At 41.6% G+C, this 8,926-nt stretch overlaps 1 long non-coding RNA gene across 1 annotated transcript; it reads left to right on the top strand.

The window, feature by feature from the left end:
- The first annotated feature begins 5,052 nt into the window (after window positions 1–5,052).
- Window positions 5,053–6,851, top strand: LOC146687550 (uncharacterized). The gene is made up of 4 exons (XR_014916301.1): window positions 5,053–5,133; window positions 5,252–5,433; window positions 6,321–6,426; window positions 6,694–6,851. It is a non-coding gene; the product is annotated as an uncharacterized LOC146687550 (long non-coding RNA).
- The last annotated feature ends 2,075 nt before the right edge of the window (window positions 6,852–8,926 follow it).

Raw genomic sequence — 8,926 nt, 5'->3', positions numbered from 1 at the left:
CCAGAGACCACCACCAAATGTCTCCGTGAAATGCAGTATGAATACTTTAGAGAGATGAAGAAAGTAGGCGGGAGTACTGAGAGACCATGCAAATGACAGGGAGAGAGGTGGTAAAAGCAAAGGAAAAGTCGTATAGTGATTTGTATGTGAGGCTGGACACTAAGGCAGGAGAAAAGGGGTTGAGAAAAAGATTTGATTGGCAAGGCAACGGGACTGTGCTGGAAAGGATGTGCAGCAGGTTATACAGATGGTGATGTATCATCAAGTGAAGAGAGTGTGCTGAGAAGATGAAGGGACTACTTTGTGGAGCTGAATGAAGAAAATGTGCAAAAATGGGGTTATGGATGGAGGACAGTTAGTAAATCAGAAAGGGCAGAGGAATTATAAAGAAGTGAGGGCAGATGTGAAAAAGATACAGAGTGGAAAGGCAGTTTGTCCACATGACAAACCTGTGAAGGCGTGGGAGATGTCTGGGAGAGAGGACACAGTCCTAGAGAGTGAGGATGCTTGAGGAATGAAGAAGAAGCTTACTGAACAATAGCAGAGCTGCACCAACTACTGAGGGATAAAGCCGACAAGCCATGACATGAAGATATGGGAAATTTAAGAAAGACAGGTGACATTCAGGGAGCAGCAGTTTAGCTTCATGCTGAGAAAAAGATCATAAATTGAAGCTTAGAGAACACACACACACACACACACACACACACACACACACACACACACACACACACACACACACAACCAGACAAACAGACAGGAGAGGGAACGAGAGAGCAAAAAAGTGTAGAGACAGATAGACAGGCAGGTTGACATGGGAGGACACGAGGTCCATGACAGAAACAGGGAGGGAAGAAACAATAACAATAACCTGCCAGCATGTGACTGTAATGACACCAAAATTACAGCAACCTCTTGAACACGCAGCATCAACCTCTCAGGGATGCAGCTTCTCCAGCCAGCTGTGTCCACATACACAACCTACTGGCCATCTTGGAGCGGGGCAGCAGAGAGCTACACATACTAAGCTAACCTCCTGGCCAGGTGTTCATTGTGTTTTTGTTAAACATGTTGTAAAGCGACACCTTTTTAATGCTTTCTCATCTGACAGCTTAACAGGGAACCTGAAGCTCAGAGAACACAATTGGAGTTCAAGGAAAAATACAACAAGTACAGTAACATAAAATCTAGATTCCCCTCTTTCCCCGATGATTAACAGTGAAATTCATCTTTCAGTGTGCTGCTTTGAGTACAAATACAAGCAGACTTTTATTTTTCTTTAAAAAGAGTCTTCTGAGCAGGCATTTAGTGTGTTTGCCTAATTCATGCATAAATAGGGCCAGGTTAATTAATGGTTGTCATCATTTATAAAAGATTTCAGGCTGTAATTGCAGTTTCAGCCATGAAGAACTGCAAAACTGCAGAGGAGTTACAGTACATCAGTGAAAAATAATAGGTCTTTGGGTGTCAGTTATCTATTAATACCCCCTGTTAACCTTCATTTTGTTTTTCTTCTATGACCCCCAAAGGCTGTTAATCATTCACGTATCAGTGTAATTACACAAACTTCCGAAGCACGTCTGAAAGGACCATGAATGATCTAATGAGTAGGAGTTTGAGCATTATTCTTGAATTGTGTCTCCTCTAAATCTGAGTTCATCCAGAGTAACTCAAAGCTCCTGCTGCTTTGTCTCCATCAGAAGGAGAAGCCTTGCTGCCACTGATGACTAACGATTCATGCTAGTAAGAACAATACCACAATCCCAGCGCTGGCGCACCTAAATGCAGCTGTTTTTAATGTTGTTAGTTAAATAAGGGGACATTTTGGAAAGTAACTTTCAAATCGTTAGAAATCGCTTTAGAAAGTGACTGATGTCCTACTTCTGAACATTTCATTTGGGCCTCAGTAAATAATTACAGTGAATTATTACTTGAAACCATCTCATTTCAAGCATTGTTATTACATGAAAACAAAAACAATGTTGCACCAGAGTAGCAGCTAGCTGTAGCGATAAAGGGACCAGACAACCACAGGTGAAGTGGAGCCTCTTGTCAGATCAGGTGGGTGTTTCGTATAGTGTTCAACAACTCCTCACCAATAATTACTTGTACAGTGTAAAAGAGGAAAACAATAAAACAGATTTTATTTTATTTATTTCAATGTTGGCTAATGGTGATAGTGTAACAATACTCACTGCAGCGTGAGTCACGCTCAGGGTCTTGAATTGCGTAGAGGAGCCTCTGAAAGCAAGACACAAGCTAAATTGGCCTGCTCAAATGCAGTTCTTAAGAAATGTAATTTCCTGAGACCCTGTGGTCGATAAATAAAGGATATTGAAGCCGTTTACAGAATATTAGCAATATTAAACTGAATGCCATGCTCAACAAAACAAGCTTTAACGGCTGATTAAATAAAAATGTTGCATTATGAAAAAACAAAAGGTTGTCTGCATTTTCTGTCTGTATCTCCACCGTGTATGTGTCTGATTATGATGTTTACTTCATCATCATCATTATTTATAAAGCACTTTAAAAACAACCACAGCTGACACAAAGTGCTGTACATTAGATCAGATAGATAGATCGATAGATAGATAGCAGAAAAAAATAGCAGAAGGTGGCCACATGTCCCTTTGAGTTTTCAAATTCATTTGAAATTGATGTTGTATAGCTCCAGTAGGCAGAATATAGGATCCTGTTTCAAATAGACATCTAGTATTTTCTCAGTTTTGATGGAATTTTGATCCAATATCACAACAATAATCAGTCAAACAAGAAGATCCTGCATACAAATCCATATGCTGCTAGAAACATGTAATGTGGACATTAGAGCTTGCAGATGTGGTTGTGTTAAAAAAACAAACAAACAAACAAACAAAGGCACTTCATGAAAATGTATTGCTTTTTTAGTATATCCACAAAAATTAGACCCATGCATAAAAAGCAATGAGAACCACCTCTGTGAGTAGTATGCGGAATCTGCCGTATTTAACTCTCAGATATTAATGTCTGCTACAGGACATAAAAAGGTCTCTAAATTATTTAAAATGATCAATCGGAAGGGAAAATCATCTGTAAGTGGTGTGGTTTTAAATGAATGGCATATTCCAGCAATCTCTGACAAGCCCAATCTGCTGTCACATGACATCACATCATATGCAGTGAAATATTTTTTTAATAGTTAAAAGAATATTTGAAGCTAAATATAACTAAGCTTTTTTTTAAAAAAGGAAAAAAAAGGCAGCGGTTGACGTCTCCTCCATGACTCCTGCTTAATTCAGTTGAGTCTAATTGGTTAGTGCCTGCTGTGTGGTGAGTGAGGATGTAAATGCAGGCAAGGTGCTTACGTCATCAGCACTTTGACTAATCTCTACAGTATGAGCAGATACCTGCAGACAGCCGTTGGCTGAAGCACTGCAGTGGGTGGCTAGATACAAGATGGATTGTAACTATCACTCAAACAGTTCTTCATGGCCAAAAAGAAAGTTTCAAATATTCACAATGACATTCTTCTTTGGACAAATGTCACTTTGGGACCAACAAAACTGTCAAAATGAGTGCAGACACATGGCACCATGTACATTACATATTCAGTGTCCACCAAGAAGCACAGATGAAAATGTCTGTCCGTATGCTGGCTGCAATTCATTTAAAAAGCCGCATTGGTCAGACTCCATTAACCGACACTGTAATAGCTGGCGTTTATTTTATCTCCGCATGGTTTACAGATGGGTAATTTAACAATTTTCTTTTTAAAGTGCCACAGAAGTATCTTTTGTTATTTTCCTTAACTTGCGGCTAAATGTTGGCACTATGGTTTTGCTGTGGAGGCTCTGAGCTGTGCTTTGGGGCAGTATCTACACTGTTTGACCTTCCGAGGGCTGAGAAATTGAACTTTGGGATCCATCAATAGAAGATGACGGGGAAGAAATGGAAAGCACTGAGACAGTGGGTAAGAGGGAGTGGGACAAGGGGAGAATAAAAGAGCAGGGGAGTGGGAGAGGTGAGAGGAGACTGAGGAGAATAAGACAGACAAGCAGTAGGTGCACAGGAGGAAGGTGGCTGGCTTTTAATGGATTCTTGCAGGATTGTTTTTTGAGCTGAGAAACACCAGCAGCCTGCTGATAAAGGTCTGAGAACAAATAACACAATGTACAGAGAACAAAATGTGCACTAAGAAGTCTTTCCCATAAGGCTATAAATTAATGCCACTGCATGCATTTGTATTTAGCTTTCAGCTGTCTTGCATGTTTCTGTAACTTCATCCAGAACGTGAGTGAAAGGAAAATCAATTCAATTAACTAAACCATGAACTATTGATGGACCTTTAATCAAAGCTGCACTAATCAATAGTTTTACATTAAAAATAGATCAGAGAATAATTATCCTCTGTATTCTGCTCATGTATTTAGCACCTAAAATGCTGCTTACTTGTCTCCACAACAGAGTGAACGGTGCAAATGAATGCTTATAGTGCATCGTGTCTCAGCATAAGACAAATGAGGCACATAGTTGCACATCTGTAAATAATAAAGAGTAATAGGATGCTGACAGATGTAGATCTGCTGCTGCACTGAGTATTGCCTATCTGCCGTGTTGCTGTCTTGTGTGATTGTCAGCCAGTGTGGAATAATGGAACTCGATGACTATAGTCTCATAATGGCTGCTGTGTTTCTGTATTTTTTTAAGGTCAATGAATAAAATACACAGGTATGCAATCATCACATAACAAAATGAGAGACTCTGAGCGACAGTTGTGGTAACATGTGCTGACTGTGTCCTTTTTATGACCGTGACGGGAGAGAGGAGAAGACAGTTTGTCACACTTAAAATCTGTACTCATTCAGAAGGACCACCACCTGCCAAGTGCTGCGCACATCCCCCTAGTGCCACCACAACACATCTGAACACTGGGGTCTCCTGTGGTGTCTCACAAAGTGTCATTAGCAGGAGAGGGGCCTCCACAGATTGGGTTTGGGGACTCTGTGGGGACTCTGTGATATTTTCTCCTCTTTTCTCTGTCTCTCTTTACTTTCCTCCTTCACAGCTGGAGTCGTGGGCTGGTGTTTCCTTGTTGGCTCGTCTGTGAGTGGAGCATCTCTTTCCTGGGCTCTCTTGTCTGCACTTTCTCTGGTAACTCATCTGCTCATGATATTTAAAGGCTGGGGCCCTCCACCAGCTTGTTGTTGTCGTTATAGTAGTTAGTTAGTTCTTGTGTTTCTGACACACTGCTTTCTCACCTGTTCTTCAGTTTCCCACTCCGATCAATGTTACCCTGTGTGGTTTTACGGACACCCAGCCGGTCGCTGCTACTACACAGGAAAGTGCTTACCTGTAACTCACCTGTGTGCCCACGCTCCACCAAATCTCTCTCTGCCTCCCTGGAATCTCACCTGCCTACCAGATCATCTACCCACGATGCAAACAAGCAAGGTCTCCAAGTCAAATCACAATAACAGCAAAATCTTATCATACCCACTTCAGCTCCTGCTAACATCTCTTCTCCTCTCCGACATAAGCTCCTGCTGAGAAACCTCCCTCTAATGTCACTTACCTTTTCTCAATAAAGTTGTTCTTATTTTATAATAAAAACTGTAACGCTGCTGTCAGTCTCCTGAATGCAGCTTATGCTTAAACGTGCTGCTGTGCTGTGTTCCTTTAGATCAGTAATTTTCGTCTGTGTGGGAGGGTGCAGCGTCCTGTCTGGGGGAGTTTGCTGCTATAAGGCAGCCCCATTACATTTGAGCCTTGTTTTCAAGAATTCAGTAGGTGGTACCTGTGCATTGCTTTCAGTGAGTGCCAGACTGAAGGTATGCCAGCACAAAGCCGAATCGTGTAGAACGAAAAAATAATCAACACAGCCAAGCTCTTATTGAGTTAGCTGGCATGAAAAAACTAAAATACCAGTCAGAGACGTCGGGTATCACGTTGGTAGTTATGAACTTTGTTTGTTAGGCTGAGCTTTCTGCTTCCGGCTCTGTGAGTTGTTTCTTAAAAATTTATGTTTTATGAATTACATGACTCTTCTACTGCACACAATGTCCTCCATGCATCCCCCCTATTACAATCAGAGAAACTATCAGGTGATGAGGATTGTGACACAAGGGGGGAGGACACAGAATAACTAGAACAGAGGGAAATAATCACAAAACGCAAAACGCTGGGTCAACGACCCAGGACCATGACAGTTTCTGACTTTAAATAAAGGAGGTCCTCTGATAGTGTGCGAGAGAGTGAAAGAGTTACAATTTTAAATGACTGGATATTCATGGGTACATCGCAATTTGTTTAACAAGTCCTTATGTGTTTTTATGATCTAGATAAGGCATTCAGGTTTCCTGTGGTGGGTGCTTCAGGAGTATTGGGCTTGTTGCTTTGGGCTATTCGGTCCCTGTAAAACCATCGTGAGATCTTGGCTGGATGTTGGTAAGTCAGACTGACAGTGCACCCAGAAAGTATTCACAAATGCTCTGCATATAACATGTATCCTTTTTAAAATGAATTTATTTTAATGCATTGAATTAAAATATTTAATAAACTTTAATTAATTTTGGAATAATGCTGTAACACAACAAAGTGTTGAAGTAGTGAAGCACTGTGAATACTTTCCAAATGAACTGTTTATCCAATCGGTGTCGGGCTCTGCCAGGACTGCTTTTTGTCAAAGATTCTGTTTGTAATTTTTCTGGACAGAATTTCTAGATGCAGCCAAGAGGTGGAGGGCGTCACATTTGGTGATCACAAGATTTCGTCTCTGCTTTTAGCCGATGATGTGGTTCCGTCGGCTTCATCAACCAACAACCTTCAGCTTGCAGTGAGACAGATTGCAGCCAGGTGTGAAGCAACAAGTCTGAGGCCATGGCTCTCAGTCAGAAAAGGCTGGAGCACCAATGTGTGAATGATGTTAAACGTAACAAGCAGATACAGCACCAACTGTTCAATTCAATTCAAATTAAAACTGACATTTATTTTTCTTAAAAACACAGAATGAGCAGAAATTAATTCAATATATTTCAGTGAGTACCAGTTATTTAATTCTTGCAGTATCTGTGTGATCAAGCATATAAAGCATTGTGTTACATAATCCAGTGCTCTTTACTTCTGGTTGTGCGAGTTTTAATGATTATTCTCGGAGCTTTATGTCCTTCAGTTATTTTTAGCACTTCACAAAACATGTTAAGTGTAAGGTGCCGATCTTTACATGAGAGATATGTATGTGCACTAAGAAACTATTTATAATGAAGGAAGCACAGATGTATTTCTTTGCACAGTCATTCCAACACCAGCAGATTATTTTGTCATGTTTCTCAATTTATGTGGTACAGGTACATAACACTGCGTGAGGGTAGTGTGTTTCTGCAGTTCTACACGGTGTACGTGCTCTTCTTGGGACCTACAGTGTGTTAAACAAAAAACATGCTCCTCAGCTCTATATATACAGGGAGTGCAGAATTATTAGGCAAGTTGTATTTTTGAGGAATAATTTTATTATTGAACAACAACCATGTTCTCAGTGAACCCAAAAAACTCATTAATATCAAAGCTGAATGTTTTTGGAAGTAGTTTTTAGTTTGTTTTTAGTTTTAGCTATTTTAGGGGGATATCTGTGTGTGCAGGTGACTATTACTGTGCATAATTATTAGGCAACTTAACAAAAAACAAATATATACCCATCCATCCATCCATTCATTCGCTTCCGCTTATCCTTTTCAGGGTCGCGGGGGGCGCTGGAGCCTATCCCAGCTGTCATAGGGCGAAAGGCGGGGTACACCCTGGACAGGTCGCCAGTCTGTCGCAGGGCTAACACATAGGGACAGACAACCATTCACACTCACTCACACATTCACACCTAGTGGCAATTTGGATTATCCAATTAACCTATCCCCACAAGCTGCATGTCTTTGGATGGTGGGAGGAAGCCGGAGTACCCGGAGAGAACCCACGCAAACACGGGGAGAACATGCAAACTCCACACAGAAAGACCCCGGCCTGATGGTGGAATTGAACTCAGGACCTTCTTGCTGTGCGGCAACAGTGCTAACCACCGTGCCACCGTGCTCCAAATATATACCCATTTCAATTATTTGTTTTTACCAGTGAAACCAATATAACATCTCCACATTCACAAATATACATTTCTGACATTCAAAAACAAAACAAAAACAAATCCGCGACCAATATAGCCACCTTTCTTTGCAAGGACACTCAAAAGCCTGCCATCCATGGATTCTGTCAGTGTTTTGATCTGTTCACCATCAACATTGCGTGCAGCAGCAACCACAGCCTCCCAGACACTGTTCAGAGAGGTGTACTGTTTTCCCTCCTTGTAAATCTCACATTTGATGATGGACCACAGGTTCTCAATGGGGTTCAGATCAGGTGAACAAGGTGGCCATGTCATTAGTTTTTCTTCTTTTATACCCTTTCTTGCCAGCCACGCTGTGGAGTACTTGGACGCGTGTGATGGAGCATTGTCCTGCATGAAAATCATGTTTTTCTTGAAGGATGCAGACTTCTTCCTGTACCACTGCTTGAAGAAGGTGTCTTCCAGAAACTGGCAGTAGGACTGGGAGTTGCGCTTGACTCCATCCTCAACCCGAAAAGGCCCCACAAGCTCATCTTTGATGATACCAGCCCAAACCAGTACTCCACCTCCACCTTGCTGGCGTCTGAGTCGGACTGGAGCTCTCTGCCCTTTACCAATCCAGCCACAGGCCCATCCATCTGGCCCATCAAGACTCACTCTCATTTCATCAGTCCATAAAACCTTAGAAAAACCAGTCTTGAGATATTTCTTGGCCCAGTCTTGACGTTTCAGCTTGTGTGTCTTGTTCAGTGGTGGTCGTCTTTCAGCCTTTCTTACCTTGGCCATGTCTCTGAGTATTGCACACCTTGTGCTTTTGGGCACTCCAGTGATGTTGCAGCT

Source organism: Copadichromis virginalis, linkage group LG18 (genome assembly GCF_057382275.1).
Source record: "Copadichromis virginalis isolate Kocher_CV1m ecotype Utaka linkage group LG18, C_Virginalis_male_GT1.1, whole genome shotgun sequence".
In the NCBI taxonomy this organism is placed as follows: Eukaryota; Metazoa; Chordata; class Actinopteri; order Cichliformes; family Cichlidae; genus Copadichromis; species Copadichromis virginalis.
The sequence above is the reverse complement of the archived record's forward strand: the minus strand, read 5'-3'. Positions and strand labels throughout refer to the sequence as shown.